General features: G+C 42.2%; 1 pseudogene; it reads left to right on the top strand.

Moving 5' to 3' along the window:
- Positions 1–13,251: 13,251 nt before the first annotated feature.
- LOC129062872 (60S acidic ribosomal protein P1-like) lies at positions 13,252–13,593 on the top strand (annotated as a pseudogene).
- The last annotated feature ends 4,636 nt before the right edge of the window (positions 13,594–18,229 follow it).

Below are 18,229 nucleotides of genomic sequence, written 5' to 3'. Positions count from 1 at the left end.
TGCAACAGTAATGCGCCCGTGGCATTAACACTTGTCTTTAGCACTTTATAATTCACAAGCCCTTTACACTGCACTATTTCATTTATCTTTTCAAAACCCACAGAGTACAAAAGTACATTTCCACCCAAATGACCTCTATCCTCTAAGCAGGCTGAGTAAGAGTGAAATCATTTTTCCAGGTAGAGTGAATAGTGGGGCAGTGAACCAGACTCCCTCCCGAACTGTTACCAGAGTATTTGCATCTCTACCGCATGGGTTAGGTTAGGAAGCAACATAAGAATTTATAAAGCATGGACATTTGCATTTTTAAAAGCTAAGCCCTCCAATATCTACGACCACAACACAATAGAAGATTCTAGGGTCTTCTACTAAGCTAGCTTGCTAACATAGACCAAGTTACTATGAAGTTGGAAGCAGTTAAAGTGCACTTCTTTAAGGGACACTTTGTCATTTCAAACCATCCTTGGCCTGCTTCGTGTGAATAGTGAGAGTCGGGGGGCATGTCTAGTTTCCAAAATGCTTTTATGTGCATGACCTCACTTAATCCCTACAACAATATTATTGTTGGATATTATTATTAGTGAATGTTTATACTCTGGGTGACCAAGGTTCAAGGATACTACATGATTTGCCCATGTTTATGTAACTAGGAAATATCAGAGCAGGATGCAGCTCTTAGACTCTGAGCCTAGGGTTCCTTCAGGCTGCCTCCGAGCAGTGCCCCTGAAGTCGTCTGGGGGTTCTGCTCCTCACCCCAGTCTTCCATCTGTCACTGACCAAATCTGTACAAAGCCTGACCTGTCCTAGTTCTCTTGCACTGCTCTTTCTGTTTCCCTTTTTCACTTACACACACTGCTTTTCTTTAATATCCCTCAATCCCTTCAGTCCCCAGTCCAAGCTACTTGCACCTTGCATGCTCTCCAAACATCCTTGCTCACCTCCTCTAGAAACCTTTCCAAACCCTAACTCCTCCTCCTCGATGGCCTCTCTGATTCAGCAACAGCAAGATGTTTGAATGTGACCACCCACAAATGTGGGAAACAAGTGAAAACAGAAATAGTGAGTAACAGTGGCAAATGCGCCCAGCCCTTGGCACATTTCAAGGGTTGTACAGAGGGTGTTGCCTGTGATTGTGGCAGCTGGAGTCACTGCCTCTAGGCTTGCTGAATAAAATTTTCCTCTAGCACTTTCCTCCTCATTCGTGCTTTCTTGTCCTTGTCCTTGAGGTCCAAGGACTCTCCCAGCGAGGTGAGCCAGCCTGTAGGAGTGAGGGAGGAGCCCTCTCTGCTGGGAGAGCACCTCTCACTGCCAACAGCTGCGTGACTTGGCAGAGGACACTGTGCCCTAAGAAATGAAGCCCTGCGGTAAGGGAAGAGTAGGGACTGGAAGGCTGTACCAGAAATTTCTCACAGCTCAGCCTGGTGTGTTCATACTCATTCTGGCAGTTTATTGAACACAGCAACTTTTCAGTTACTTTTTGGAAAACTATATATGCAAATATATATTTGTGTACATATATATACTTGTATATATACTTGTATATATGTACACAAATATTTGTATATAGTTTCCTAGTATATATATTTTCTTCTATGATCAGGAAGCACAGAAAGATTTGGGTACATCTAACATCAAGCAAAGCAATGTTTACCAGCTGCTAAATGGAATTTAAAACTCTGAAGACAATTGGTCACATATATTTCCAATTTAGGAGCTTCTGCATGGCCTTTATCCAAACCTTTTATTATTTCTAATGGTAATTTGGTAGGGAATAAAGTGACTATAAATTTGTTACTACTAATTCTTTATAATAGAAGAGAGGTCAGTTTGTCTTTTGAAAAAAAGCACAGACTTGGAGACCAAATGCATATGTTTGCCCCCACTTTTGTTCTGACTAGTCTGTCTGGACAATGTAACTGCTCTGAGACTCAGTTTGATATACAAAGGTCACAGAGTCCTATGACAAAGAGACAATGAAGCCTACACAGGTAGTCACTCAGTCACTGGGGCTGGCGGCTTCTTGGCCTAGCAAGACAGATAGAAAAGCAGAACACTCCGGATACTTAAAACAGAAACAACAATGACAAAAATTTGTCTTTGCCTTTAGGCTTTGGCCTGAGGGACCTGAGTGAGTGATGACTCTGTCTGGACCACTTGGAGGAAGCTGCACCCTCCAACTTCTTTGAGGATGGTGAGAGACCGGGCCCTCCAGTGGGTCTCCCCTTGCTCCCTCCGCTCCTCCCGGTGGCTTCACCCCTTGGAACAGTATGTAGACTTTCACTGGCCTGCAGATGCTCAGGTGCTGTCTCAGACTGATATCCTTGACAGAAACTGTTTTCCATATAAGCAAAGTAATTAGCCATTAAATGAAATTGTTATATATGAGATTAGAATAATGCAAATGGACTCTGACATTCACTTATAAGAAAGAGAAAGAGCTTGTGATGGGGTGAATTGTTGAAATCTTAACCTCCAGTGCCTCGGAATGTGGCTGTATTTGGAGTTAGGGACTCTACAAAGGTAATTAAGGTTAAATGAGGGTCATCGTTACAAGCAGAGGAGACGAGGACACAGCCACACCGGGGAAAGGCCTTGTGAACACTGGAAGAAGACAAGCCAAGGAGAGAAGCCCTTGGAAGAAACAAACCGTGTTGACACCCAGATCTTGGATTTCCAGCCTCCAGAACTGTGAGGAAATAAACTTCTGTTGTTTATGCCTCCCTGTCTGTGGTACTTTGTTGTGGTAGGTCTAGAAAACTAATACAAGGGCTATACCAAATGAACCCCTTACTTTATGAACTACCTCTTAATTACAAAGACCTTTCACTTACTTTACCTTGTTTAATCTAAAAAGAACCCTCATTTTCCCATTTTCCTGATGAGAAAACTGAGAATCAGATTTGTCCAGACTCATAGAATGGATTAGTGTCAGCGCTAGAATTCAAAGCCACTGTACTATTGTATTTTAGGTCTTTGGGCTGTAAATTTGAAGTAAAAAACAAGATTGCAAATAATACCTTAAACAGGAAAGAAATCGAGCTGTTTTAAATGCACAATGAAATGAAAATAATCATTTTCATTGGCACACCCCTTAGGCTGAAGCAAAAGGGGCCTGTGCCTTGGAGCTTACAATTTAGGAGGCCCTGCCTGGATCAGAGAATATGCAATGTGTCAAAGAACTCACGGGGGACACCTTTGTCACTCAAGATCTGGCCCTCAGCACTGACTCGGCCTGCCCCAGAACTTTAGACATCTGCTCTGGTAACTACCACCATTCCGGTCCCAGGCAAACAGCGCTTTGCAGCTCTAGCCCTAAGTCCTTAACACAAAGGAACTGGACCTGAAGCCGTTTTTTCACTTGTCCATCATCGAGGCAGACACAGTTTCTGGACATGGAGAGGGTTTTGCTTAGGTAAGCAAAAAGACAAATTAATTAACTTGTCAAATCCTTTCTCTGAGATGGCATGAATGCAGAGGAATTGTGCATAGTGAAGTATATTTCCCAATGGCACTGGATCCATTTTTCTGCTTCTCTTATATTCCAGTATTAGTTCCCTGTGGACTCATGAATTACCAAGGTACTCAGCTGCATGTGACAATTGAGGAATATTTTGCAATATTAAGTAACTCATATTGCATTTAAATATATGGATGTATATACACATCATTTTTGAAATGTGATGCTGAGGCTTTATATCAGCACCTGGATGGATATTGGATGCTAGAAATTGAAATAATTTTATTTTATAAAACACCTAATAAAGTTTAGTTAACTTTTCAAAAATTAAATTTAAAGCTATTAGCTTTATTTAAGTGATTTTATTTAAAGTTTTTGAAATATATGTGAAAAATAATTTCATATTTTGATTTTGGTGTTAATTCATCTTTTTTATAAAAAACACATTTAAATTTTGTATATCTTGAATACAATTACATTTTCAATTCTTTATATGATCACTGTGAATAGAACCCAATTTGTGTGAAAATCACACATTAGTGATTTTTGCTGAAGTTAATAGAAAAGAATAAATTTAATGGAATAAATATATGGTAAATTTATGAATTATGAATGTCTCCATTTTATTCTAATGCAAATGTCACTAACTCATCAAGATAATTCTCATACATGTGAGTTAATATTTACATTCAGTCATCTTTATTATTTTGCCAATTTTCGGTCATTAAAAATACAAAAATTTATATATATTTGGTATTGCCATGATGAGGATATATTGTCAAGTCAGGAAGCTAAAACCTATTTTACAGAAGAGTTTGTTAGTTTGATTTATAATTTTTAAATACTTAGACATACAGTATGGGGGCCTTAATTTATACTCTTGTTCCAGGTCTCACCAATGTTAAGGCAAGCGTGGGTTTTATGGTTTCCCAAAGGTTTCTCTCTGATGATATTGTCTTGCATTTATGAGCACCTGTTTCGTGTCAGGCACTGTGATGTCGGTATGGTTGGGTAGATACACAAGACCCAGGCCCTGATTTGGTGAGGTTTGGAATGTGTAAATGTGGCAGCAGACCCAGGCAGATAATAGAAGTAACTACACAACAATAGAAGTGTGTCCTGTAGAGATACCTTCAAAAAGGAGTGATGAACTCTCAGGAAATGTGTCCCAAAGAAGATGAAATCTGAGCTAGGTTTTGAGGGACAGGCAAAAAGGTATTCGCAAGGAGAGGCGATGTGTCTGAAGAAAAGAGCTATAAAGCACTATGACTCTTAGGGACAGATGGATGCACCAGGGAATAAAGGCAGAAATAGCAGGAACCACGGCTGGGCCAGCCTTGCAGACCACGCCAAGGCACTTCCAATGCATTCTCTATTGATATTGGGAGCCTCTGAAGGTATGTAAGCAAAGGAGTAAAATTAACATATTTGAATTTAGAAAAGAATACACTGGAGTTTCTGTGAAAATTGATTATGGAGAAGGACGTTTGGAAGCAGAAAGACCAATTACAAATCATGGGAAGAGAGCAGGAGCCCAGAATTAGGATGGTAGAAGAGATGGGCCCAAAATGACGGACTTGAGAGATGCTTTATCTTTCCAAATTTCATTTGTGATCCAAGTATAATGTCTTAAATGCCTACATATTTGTATACATGTGTACAAGCATATAACAGGTGCTTGGCCACACTGTTCACTCAGTTCAGAAATCTCCCCATAACATACCGGAGGGCCCAATATCCAGGTGCAGTTTGAAATCTATAGTATAAGAAGATAATGCATTGGCCAAAACGTTTGTTTGTTCATTTGCTGTTATTGTTGTTGTTGTTTTGATAAGATGGCTCTAGTAGCACTTAGTTGTCTTTAACTTCATTTCAAACAATTTTCTTAGATTGTACTGTGACAGAGGTCATATTGGCATGCATTTTTAAAAAAACATAAAAATTGGTGAATTTTTGTGTAGCCATTTCAATATGGAAGATGGAAGAAAATACACAACATTTTCAGCATATTATGCTTTTTTTATTTCAAGAAAGGTAAAAATGTAACTGAAATGCCAAAAAAGATTTGTGTAGTATATGAAGAAGGTGCTGTAACTGATCGAACATGTCAAAAGTGGTTTGTGAAGTTTCATGCTGGAGATTTCTCACTGGACATGCTACACAGTCAGGTAGACCAGCTGAAGTTGATACCGATCAAATCAAGACAATAACTGAGAACAACCAATGTTATACCACACAGAAGATAACTAATATGTTCAAAATATCCAGATCAATAAAGTTGTTGGTGAAAATGAAAAATCTCTTTTATTTTATGAAAAAACTTAACAGATTTTTTGGCCAACCCAATACAACTATTTCCAGGGGTTACCCATCCTACCATTAGACTGCTCTGATATTTAGAAAATGATCCTCTACATTGAGTCAAAACCTACCTCTACAAAGCTTTACTTATTGGTTTAGTTCTATCTTTTGTAGTAACAGAATTCTAGCCACCAGAAATCAGGACTGGTGGGCTTTCACATAATCCCAGCAGCTATTCATGTCCCCTGAGCTATCTATTTCTAGGCTAACTACTCCCAGTCCCTTACTTGTCCGAAATGATTCTGAGGGGTCTGTAGCCCACACTAAGGACACCTTCTTCCCAACACTAACAAGGACACCAGCAGCAGCAGCCCGGCCACCCAACTCCAGATGCATTCTAGTTTGTCAGTGTCTTTCTTAATATGCAGCACCTAGAAATATTTGATAATTCATATTTTCCCTGCTCGCCCTGCCATTCCTCACAATTAATACAGATGGCTGAGGTTTGAATGTAATTTTTCATCTCTAGGGCACATTTTTATGAGCTTTACCACAAAGGCTTCACTTCTTTACTCAGAATATATGAAGATTTTTAATTTACTCCACTACCTGGAGATCAAGAGAATATCTACTTTGTCAAAGATCTAGGATTACAATTTAAACAGAGCTCCCCAAAGGAAGTTACCTGCCCACAATGAAGCAGTTGCTGACAAACCTTCAGAGACCACACGTTTTGCTAATTTCCTTCTCTTTCCTTGGCATGGGGGCAGAGGGGCTATTTCGTACTCTCCCCCATTTTGTTAAGTCTTGCTTGGTGACTGAAAATTCAGGCTTGCCCACCTGAACACCGGTGCCTGCTCAAGCCTTATGCAAAAATAGTTGTTTCTAATATCAGATTACAGTGTTAATCAAGATATTGTGGACTATCTTCTTCTTTGTCCCACCTTCCCGCCTCCTGTCTTACTTAGTTTGCCTCTTCATGGAATCCCCCAAACAAAGACCATGAGGAATTTTCAGAAGCACTGAAGTAATGCCTTCCTCCTGCCCCACTCAGCTCTCACCAACACTAATCGAGTCAACATCATTGCAAACTCAGGGGGATTTGGCATATTCACAGGAACCCCCAAGGATGACGATACGACTATTCAACAACTCTTGGGTCCAGACTTTAAATATACCTACACGCATACAGTACATAACGGGCTTTCTGATATATAAGCAAGGTTGCTTGCTCACGCTCTAATGAAACACACACTCATACACACACTTTTTTCCTTGTCCTCTTTCAAACAAAAGGAAAGGACCTCTGAGGTTTTCACTTTGAGGAAAGCAGTGAGACTTTCTTTCAATCCCAAGATTCCCATTTTTAAGTCTGAGCATCCATGACCAAGAGGGGATCCTCCACATGCGAGGATATGGCAAAATGTCAGCCATCGGGAGTATCATGCCTTCCTACGCTGAATTCTTCCACCACTCCTTGGTATCTACAGCACCCTCCTTGAAGGGAGAAAAAATATTAAAATACTTCCTTTCTTTTCCAGAATATACAAATTAGTAGTTTTTCTCTCAGAACAAAAGCATGTTTCCATGGATTCAGGATTCAGGATACTCCATTTAAAATATCCATTACCCTCCAATCAACTGTTCGCTGCTGTTGAGTGGCAAAGGGCAAAGCCCTGGGATCAGGGAGATAAGATTCCTTCTGCTGGGGTGTTTAATTTCATTTTACTTTCCTCAAATAAGCATGCTTGGAGCTGGTACCTTTCCTTCCTCTGGAGAAATCAAAAAATTTAATTCACATTAAACCAGAGAGGTTGGTGTTTTTTCCTAAGGTCACCCAAGTTAAACATTTTAAACCTCTAACAGCCCATCAGTCAGAGATGGGTGTCTCATCCTTTTCTGATGAAATGCCTCCCGGGTCCAAACGAAGCCTCCCACCCTCCACTCCAGCCAACTCAGAGCCTGAGTGAAAGGTCACCCGAGGGTCCGGTGGTGCATCTCCAGATTCGATCCCCACTGTGATTCTTATGATGCCTACGGTATCTGTCCCAGGCACCTCCCCCCTTTGGAGATGTATGAGTTTCCAGGCTTCATTTCTGCTTAAAAGATTAATGTGAGTGGGGATCAAAAGCCTCTTTGCTACTGCAATTTGAACTGCAAGCAGCTTACCCGAGAATGAGTATTTCGCCAGGGCTCGGCTATGCTTCAAATCTTAATCATCCCTTCCCTAAAAACTAATAACATTTTGCACTTATATGCTCCCGTTCATCAACCCCAGGTAATAAATGACACATTGTTAGAATTCAGATGAGTAAATCGTTAATTGTTCATAATGCCTCACATAAACACTTTCCAATTGTCACGCATAAGGACTCAATCAAGCACAATGGCCTCTATGCATATTTCTCTTTTAGTCAGGTATAAAATGTGTGCAGTGACTTGTAAATGACAAATTTCTCAGGAGCACCACTGAAAACATATCATCACCAAAATGACCTGGAACCACAAAGGTCACAAATATTCTGCTCATGGATCACAGTAATTTTTTTTTATCAGAAAGCCAGGAAGCTTCCAAGGATAAAGAAAAGAGTAAGAAATGTCTAAAGATTCTTATCTAGAAAAATACCATAGATGCTAGATTTCCTCTTCTGCCAGTCTAGCATAGCATTACTCAAGCACTTCTTGCAAAGGTAACGCATTTCTTTTAAATAATTTTTTTTTAAAAAAAGGAAGAAAAGACAATGTTGTAAAGCAGAATGAGGTCTTGTAAGACTGTCATGTGACTCAGTTCCTGGGTTTTTCTTTACCTCAATTACAGAGCTGGAATTCATGCTGCCAAGGGGAAGCATGTGGCCACAGGGACTGAATCAGAGAGCATCAGGGTGAGTGGGCCTGGAAGGAGGGACAGCCATGAGTCTGTTTCAGTGCAGGCCTGAGTTAGCTCCTCTGGCTTCGTGCCTCTGGTCTCGCTAGAGAGAAGCGGCAAGCAGAAAGACGGTCCTTCACATTCAAACACGGCTTTTGCCAAATGTGAGTAGTGTAAGTTGGCTTTGCTAGTTATCCTTCATTTGAGCCCAGATCCATCCCCTGCCCTTCTCAGCTCTGTAAGATTCATTGTTTCACACCACATCAGTCCTGGGGGACCTGTAGCATTGTAACAACATAGCACATCCCCCACAGGCCCTCCTACACATCACGGAAACCCCAAATCCCCCCAAATCCCTTCCTGCAGGTTTCCTGTAGGGTGTGGCCATGATAGTCACCCTTTTTCACTCTTGGTGCCACCTTCTCTTCCATGGTTCCAGCTGTGGGCTCCCTGGGAGCATCAGCTAGTGCTGCACTGTTACTCTGGGCTCCCTGCCCATTGACACGCCCCTTGCCATTCTGCTCCAGCAGGGGCTGGGGCGGCAGGACAGGGCGAGCTTTCCTCCTCCCACCCGGGATGCCTTTGCTGGACTGTACATCCCACTACCTTGCGCCCTCGGTGATTTGGGATGTGGTGGAGACTCTGGCGTACAGTCATTTTCCTTGGCCTCTTTGTCAGGGCCATCCTCCCCGCCACACCCCTCCCGCACTGCTTCAGTAATGCCGGCTAACCTGGGACCGACTCAAACACTCCAGAATTGGGAGACTTTGTCTACCAATGACTTAATTAATTTAAACAGAAATGGAAATTTGTCATACTATATTTAATGTTGGTATATATGGCCTCATTGAACCCTGGATCAGAGGTTGTGGGGCCTCCGGAATAGACTGAAACTTGGAGCTGGATGCCTCTGTGGCTGCTTCTCTCCATGTGGCTCAGCTCATCCACATCACCTTCCCCCCTTGCTGCAGCCAGCTTCCTCAGCTTCCTCAGCTTCCCCAGCCTCCCCCGCCACATGCGGCTCCCGCCGAGGCCGGACGCTCTGAGGCCGGTTCCAAATTTCAGGAAAGGAACCACGGCTGGTCCACTTTGGCTTAGGGGCCCAGCCCTGGATGCGTTAGCTATGGCCAGTAGGTCCAGATGATGTCATGTAACATGGTTGTCATGGGGGTCAACAGAGTGGACAGTTTCCTGTAAGTGTGTAAAACAGGTCTTCAAGTGATGGCCCACGACCAAGGTTATGAATCTCAACTCTTTCTCCCTGCAGGTAGAGCTCCTTCCCTACATTATAACTAACTACACTGGCACAATGGTCATTGGCTACAGAAAGATGAAGGACACAGGAGACTTAATTCAGGAGAGAAAGAATTCAGTCCCAGAGTCCAGTCTGTGTTGCTCCCGGAAGATCCTCGCCCCTTCCCCAGTCCTCCCGGCTCACCACCCCCACCCCTACCCAGCAGTTACTCAGGGCCAGGCTCACATCCTGCCGCACACAGCTCTTTGTAGGCCTCCTGGGCGGCACAGCACTTCGGTGCCAGGCCAGTCTGGTCTGACATTGGTCCTGCCGTTTACCAGAAGGTCTTCAGGCAGGTCATCTACCCTTTCTGAACCTCAGTTTCCTCAGCTACAGATGGACATAATGATACCCAGTTCAAAGTGTTGAAACGAGCTAATGGATGCCATACAGTTAAAACTGTGCCTGGTGAATTTTAGGTGTGCAGTGGAAGGTTCCTGTTGCTATTATTAATGTTATTGTTGTTTTTAATATTAACCTTTACAATAAAACCTACTAATGCCACTTTAAAATAGGCAACTGATTTTCAGGTTGATTTTCTAATTGCAGATCCTATACCATGTTCCAAAGGAAGGGTACTACATATTCCAATAAAACAGATGGCTAAAAAAAAAAATGCAGATGGTAAATTTAAGGCCTTTTTGGGTTTTGTCTTCTCTTTGTATTTTCTGACACATGCAGAAGATGTCATCTTCTAGTTAGAACTGTTGTAAGAATGAAATAAGAAAAAAATGCATAAAGCACTAAATGCTGTGTCTAGACATGGAACATGTTTAACACACGATGGTTGTTTTTATTACTGTAACTAACATGATTATGGCTACTATTATTTTATTAGTCCTAAGAGGAAAAGTCTTAAATATTCATTAAGATGACTATCTCATGGACTATCTCATGGACTACTGCGCAACGTCATAAAGCTTTCTTTCTTAGTTAAGTTTGAAATTGATATATGTATATATAAGTTTACATACATATAATTTACATATGTTAGATAATATATACATCAATTTATAAAACTCAAAGTAATTTTTTTATCCTCACCCAAGGACATGCTTATTGATTTTAGAGAGAAGAGAAAGGAGGGAAGGAGAGAGAAGGAAAGAAACATCAATGTGAGAAACATCGATCAGTTGCTTCTCTTATATACCCCGACTGGGGACAGAACCTGCAACCCAGACATGTGCCCTGACCTGGAATCAAACCCACAGCCTTTCAGTGTATGGGACAATGTACCAACCAACTGAGCCACACAAGCCAGGGCTCAAAGACATTTTTTAAAAATATATTTTAAAAAAGGAAAGGAAATCATTGATCATCACAGCCCTGCGAAGCCGGCAACTGTTTCGGTGATCATTGCTGGCTACAGTGCCTGTGAAGTGCCAGACAGCTTTCTTGCTTAGGCAGCTTTCTCACTCCTGTTTGAAATAAGTGCCTTAAAACCTCAAAGCAAATGATACAATTTCCCACTGCACCTTGAGCAGCCTCTCTCGAGTGTCTGTGACCCAGATTCACCATTCATTCAAAAGGGAACACAAGAGGGAGACAGGAACATTAGCTTTAAAAACCTGGGGTACTCTCCTTCACTCTCAGCTTCAACCTGGATTGCTCAGCTGATTTGGAATGAATTCTAAGGTGAGCCACCAGGAAGGGATTCTGGTTCAAGAAAGAGAAAGGCAAGTGGTAGTGAGGGGAGGTGGAAAGCAGAGACACCTACTACAGGCATACGACAAAAAAAAAAAAAAAAATCCTCTGTGCATAGAAAATCCACAGGCTGGCTGTAGCCATGACAGTTCTTGGCCAGAGCCTGCCAGAGATATCTTCTTTAGGCAGGTACAAAGAAAGCGCTGCCTCTCTGGTGATGCAAGATTTGCCCTCTGTGTTAGGTACTGATTTTTCCTTCAGTGGAAGAGCAAAGGCATGAGAGCATGAAGGAGAGAGAGGTAGGTTTCCTTCCACCATCAGGGGCTCAGAGTGATGAGTCAAAGCAACTGTGAGCCAGTCCTTATCTTGCACATTTGATGAAAAATTGAACCCGGGACTACCTCCCCTAGAGATGGCTGTGAGAACAAGAGTGCACCAAGAGCCTCTCTGAGAAATAAATATTCTTTCCCCCTCTCTTATCACTCTGTCTCCAGTCACATACAGTCTAGTCAGGGTGCTGATCACCATGTTAAAATCATCCACATGTAATTTCAATAGAATGAAAACACAGCTATATTGAGATTTGATTCTCCTTCCCAAGCAGAAATTGTTGTCTTCCTTATTTCCCTAAGTTCCTTAAGGATTCTGCAAATTGTTAAGCTTAATTATCAAAAAAATCTGTTCATATCAGGGAGACTCATCCATCCATACAAAGCAAAGGTTTGGGCTGAGCTGATCCAGTGATTCTGCCTCTTTGACGGGGAAAAAATTGCTTCTGTGTAAGAACTAATACCCACCTGGTTTCAAACCTCAGCCACTGGCAAATGTGTCACAGCAAGAGACGTTTCCTGTTTCTCTGACAGATTGGCCAAGGGCTGAAATTTAATCTAATGTGTCAAAAGTGGTAGGGAGTGGGAAAAAAGCAGGGAAACACTAAACATACTCAGATTTTCACAGTAGTTTGAGACAAGTATGGGTTGGTGTTGATAAGCAGTAAATGTAAACATTGCAAAATGAAGCAATAAAGGGGGATTATAAACCTCCACATTTTTTTAATGATAAAAATATTCACACCAAAAGCAAGATGTAGACATCCACATGGGGAAAAAATGAATCTAGACACTGACCTTATACCTCCACAAAAATTAATTCATATTGGATCACAGGTCTAAATGTAAAATGCAAAACTGCAAAACTCCTAGAAAATATAGGAGAAAACCTAGATGACCTTGGTTGAGTATGGCAATGACATTTTAGATATGACACCAAAGGCACAATCCATAAAAGAAATAATTGATAAGCTGGACTTCATTAATATTAAAAACTTCTATCCTACAAAAGACACAGTCAAGGGAATAAAAAGACTGGCCACACATTGGGAGACAATATTTGCAAAAAATACATCTGATAAAAGACTGTTATCCAGAATTTATAAAGAACTTTTAAAATTCAACAATAAGAAAACAAACAATCCAATTAAAAAATAGACACACATCCTGAACAGACACTTCACCAAAGATATATAGATGGCAAATAAGCATATGAAATGACGTTCCACATAATATGTCATCAGGGACATGTAAATTAAAATAACAATGGGCTGTTCCCTAGCTGCTAGTAAGGTGCTTGGTGAGGAAAAGCTAAGGCCATCTTGGGGTGAGGCCCTTACTTTATCCAGCAACTAGCACCATGCTGGTAGTACCCGCCCAGCACTCGTCCCATACCATGGCACTGTCTCCTCCCGCTTTTATCTACTCCACCCTCATCCTCCACAACGATGATAAAAACAACACCCTCGTTAAAGCAGCCAGTGTAAATGCTGAGCACTACCGGCCATGCTTGTTTGCAAAGGCTCTTGCCAATGTCAACAAGGGGAGCCTCATGTGCAATGCAGGGGCGGGCGGACCTTTCCTAGCAGTTGGTGCTGCCTCCTCCGCCACTGATGCCCCAGCTGAGCAGAAGAAAATAGAAGCAAAGAGCGAAGAATGAGAGGAGTCTGGTGATAACATGGGCTTTGACCTTGTTGACTAAACCTCTTTGGTAACTCGTCCAACAAAAAACGGAACTCTGGAATAAAAAATAACAATGTGATACAACTGTGCACCAAAATCCAGAACACTGACGGCACCAGATGTTGGCAAGGATGTAGAGCAACACGAACTCTCATTCACTGCTGGTGAGAATGCAAAATGGTGCAGCCACTTTGAAAGGCAGTTTGGCAGTTTCTTACAAAACTAACCATATTTTTACCATATAATCCAGCAATCATGCTTCTTGGGTTTTACCCAAACGAGCTGAAAACTTATATCTACACAAACAAACCTGCACACAGATGCTTAAGCAGCTTTTTTCATAATTGCCGAAACTTGGAAGCAACAAGGATGTCCTTCAGTAGGTGAAGGAATAACTACATCCAGACAATGGAATATGACTCAGTGCTAAAAAGAAATGAGCTACCAAGCCACAAAAAGACAAAACTTAAAGGCATGCTATGAAGTGAAAAATGCCCATTTGAAAAGCCTACATTCTATATGATTCTAATTACATGACATTCTGGAAAAGGCAAAAATACAGAGACTATAAAAAGATTGGTGGTTTCCGGAAGTTGTGGGCAGGGAGGGATGAACAACAGAGCACAGAGGGTTTGTAAGGCAGTGAAGTACTCCGCATGATACCACAACAATGGCTCCATGTCATTATACATTTGTCCAAACCCAAAGGATGTACAACACTAAGGGTGAACCTTAAGGAAAACTATGGACTTTGGTGATAATGATGTGGCAATGTAGGTTCATCCAGTGTAACAAATGTACCACTCTGCTCAAGGATCTTGATAGTAGGGGAGACTCTGTATGTGTGACTCAGGGGGTGTTTGAGGAATCTCTGTACCTTCTGCTCGATTTTGCTGTAAACTTAAAAACACTCTAAAAGATAAAAGGAGGGAAAAAAAGGTGAAGTGGCATAATGATGAAGTTCCTATCCATGGAAGGGAAAAAAGAAGATGGGAAGGAAGTAGAAGACTTACTGATCAGATTTAAAAGCTGACCTTGCTGCTGTCTCAAAGCTGCCATGCAGTGTCCATTGCAAAGCACCTTTGTCTGTTCTGAGGCTGGCCCTGCGTTCCCACTTCACCATGGCTCCTTTCTCCTTTCTGCTCTCGCTCATTGCTCCCACCTGTCCCCTTTGCTTCATCTTCCTATTGGTACTTGTTTCCTGTTTTCTTGTTGGATACCCTTTAGGGTCTGGTTTCTGGACTCTGAGCCTCTTCCCATCCCATAATTAGGAATCTTAGCCATTTCTTTGACTCTACAGCAGGCACCCCTTGACTCGGGTAAGATGGAATGACACCAAAGCCAGCATCCTCAGTACATATAGCCGGAAAGAAGACGTGTGTGACACCCACACATCTCATCAGAGAGCAGTCTGGAAAGCACAGCAGTTTTCAAAGACAATATCTTCATGACACGTGTCCTCAAATATGGCCCCCTTAAATAGGTAGGTTTCTCTAATTCCATAAATCTCACTGAAGCACTGAAGTCACGCTTGTTGACCTTGAGGAAAGGAGGACTGCCTTTCTCATGTGGAAGAGGGACTCACGTGCAAACAATTGCAGTCCAATGTGCTTAGTTCAACACAGAAGAAACATTCAGAGGAAGGGCGATTATGGGGAACATAATCAGAATTGCCTAGAAGTGATAAGGGGAAAAAAAAAAAGGCCCTCAGAGGAGGGGTATTTAAGAGGAATCTAGAAGGAAACATGAGCATTTTCCAGGCTGTCAGGTCAGGGGAAAGACAATCCAAGTGAAGAGATAGCAGAGGTTCAGAAGCAGGAAGGCCCACACAGTGCCAGGAGACACACCGGTGCTCCTGAAGCAGCGAGACAGGCGGGTGTGGCAGGGGATGTAGCCGGGTAGGGACAGGTTAGATTGGGAAAGGCCTCTCAGGTTACGCAAGATTTGGCCATCACTCTGGGAGAAGTCCTTGAAGGGTGTTCTGGGTTGGATTTCATATAGGGAAGCAACTAGAAGAAGGGGCATTAGAAGTCCTCCTCATAAGGCCAAACAAGGGACAATATAGCAACAGTGCTTGAGGAAAGAGAGAAGTGAGTTGAGAAATACAAAGCAAGGGGGAATGAATAAGATGTTTTCTTTGGGAATGGAAATTCAGGGGAAGGGGGGAGTGGGAGCCAAGGATGCACCAGAGTACCTGGCTCAGGCGGCTAACCACAGGTGTGGAGTATAAGGACAAGGGGGTGCAAACTTTGTACAGAGATGGGAGATGCCAGTCCCTGCACAAGAGAGTGCTCATTAGATGAATGAATGAGTGACAAATAAACAGAATGCTGAAGAATAGCATTTTGGTTAAATACATTTCTCACTTACAGCGTATTATGTCCATACGGCACGAACATAGGAACAACTTACTTAGCAGAAACAAAGGACTGATAGCCAACCCCAAATGTGATGTCCCAATCCCAGAGACTTTTATCTCAGAGCACAATCTCATTCTCGTCCCCACTGTCACAAGCCCCAGCCCCATCCTCCAGCTGAACAGGTAGCTGTAACCTCTGTAGCACCCAGGACTGCACTTCAGGCTAAGAGCCATGTGCAGGACACACCTTCTCTCAGGTCCTCAGTTCCAACAGAGAAATAATAGCGCCCACTCCACCCACTGTGCACCCTCTCTGTGCAGGCACTTTGAAAAGGTAAGTTGTCTGATACACCCAGTCACGTTGTGTATTAGTGTGGAAAAGTATTTAATGTGAGCCCATTTATGAAATACTGTTGCGTAAGAACAAAGCCTTATATTTTAAATTAGGTCATTTTGGATGAAGCTCATCCTTTAATGTCTTTTTCTTGCTAGTAGTACATAATATCAGATTTTATCCCCAAAACTGGTCTCTCATATGTGCCACCATAGCCAGTAGTTCAGGTCGTTGTTGTTGTAATAAGTTGGTAACAACACACTTGTTACTTGGCAAACAGTATGCCGCACAGTTACATACATTATCAATTAGTCCTTACTGCACCGTAGCAACAACGTTAAATATCTCCACTTTTAAGTTGAGAAAACTGAATTTCAAAAATGTTAATGAAAATGCCCAAGGTCCTGTGCTAAGTAAATGGAGCAGCCAGGATTTATAGCAAGTTGTCTAAATTTTAGTCATTAGGCTGTACGTGAATCAAATGGCAAATCACTGGCTTTGGAACTGCCCACAGAGAAGAGCTTCACTGGCTAAAACTGAAAAGTATGTGCTCGGTTTTCTTGTCCCTAAAGTTGCCTGAAGTCTCTCTGCTTAGAAATGCATAGCACATCGAGGCAGAGAGGCAAAGGGTTTCAAAGAGCCCTGGATGCTCTATGTACCTCTTAGCGCGGTTTTTACTTTTAGGAAAATAACAAGGACACCTTCATTTAGAACTTCCTTCAGTTCTCAGGTTTCTGTGTGTGTCTGTGCATGGGCGCGTGTGAATATGCACTTGGTGGAATTCTACTCCCAACTTTTTATCTGCAAAGAACTGTCATTAAGTGCAAGCTGATAAAAGAAGGAAGGAATATAATCACCAGCTATCTATGCATTTTCTTTAACTACCCAGATGGGAGCCATTATCAGAACTGAGATTAATCATGGCACCCAAAAGCTACAAAGGAAAGCTTCTTTCCTCAGGAGACACCTTCATCAAGATCCTGTCCTATGTCAGATAGAAATCTCCCCTAGAATATTAGAAAACCATTGCAGTGTGGAGCCTTGATTTGATCAAAATCAGTGCCCTTCTAGTCCGAGCCCCCATCTTGAAAACTGGCATTTGTCTTCTGATTTTCTTTCTCTCTCAATTTGTTTTCCTGTCAAAGAGATCACTCCCCGCTCTCCTACTCCATAGCGCCACCTGATTGAATTCCACTCAGGGCTCCTGGTGGTCCTGTTCTCCACATGGACATGAGGGAGCCCTTTTGCCTGTTTCATATCATCCATCTCTCTGGGAAACTGAAATTGTGCTGCACAAGTGCAGTACTTCTTGGGACCTCATTAACACCAGCTCCAAGGGAATGGGCTTCAACAGAGGAGGCATTAAGCATCTAAACAGCGCACTGAGACAGCAAAGACATCAAGAGCATGACAGACAAGTGGTAGAAATCAGGTAAGTGTTATAAAAAGCCAGGGGGTACACAGAGGGCCAAGGGAAGCTTTTCAGTTTATATTTTGTGTTAACATCACATTTGTTCCCCTGTAGCAAGGATAGGTCCTGAAAGTACAGAGATGACAGAGAGTTTGTGTGCCTCCTGGGGTCCCTAGATTCACCTGAACTGAAGCCAGAAATAATACCATAAAACTAATTTAGCCATCACACCAATAGCGCTCCTCAGCCGTGAGACAGACTGGATAATTATATGTTTCCTGCAATTTCCGCCACTCGGCTATTTCAGCAAATGGCACTTCTAAATATACATCACTTTGTTGCAGCTACTTGTCTACCTCAGTTTTTCTTCAAGCAAAAGAAACTGAACACAAAGTTAATTATGAAGATGGAAAGTCCAACTCATTTTATTAGAACAGTATAAGCTCATTAATAGACCCCAAAGTCAAATGTCCTTTTTGGTCAAAGACAAAGATGTTCAAGCCACCAGGTTCTAAAAGCCCATGCAGGTGGTGCCACCTCAGGGCAGTAGC

The sequence above is a fragment of the Pteronotus mesoamericanus genome, unplaced genomic scaffold (genome assembly GCF_021234165.1).
Source record: "Pteronotus mesoamericanus isolate MK-2021 breed Mesoamerican mustached bat unplaced genomic scaffold, CSHL_Meso_final contig_164, whole genome shotgun sequence".
NCBI classification, from domain to species: domain Eukaryota; kingdom Metazoa; phylum Chordata; class Mammalia; order Chiroptera; family Mormoopidae; genus Pteronotus; species Pteronotus mesoamericanus.
This window is presented reverse-complemented; position numbering and strand designations above follow the sequence as displayed.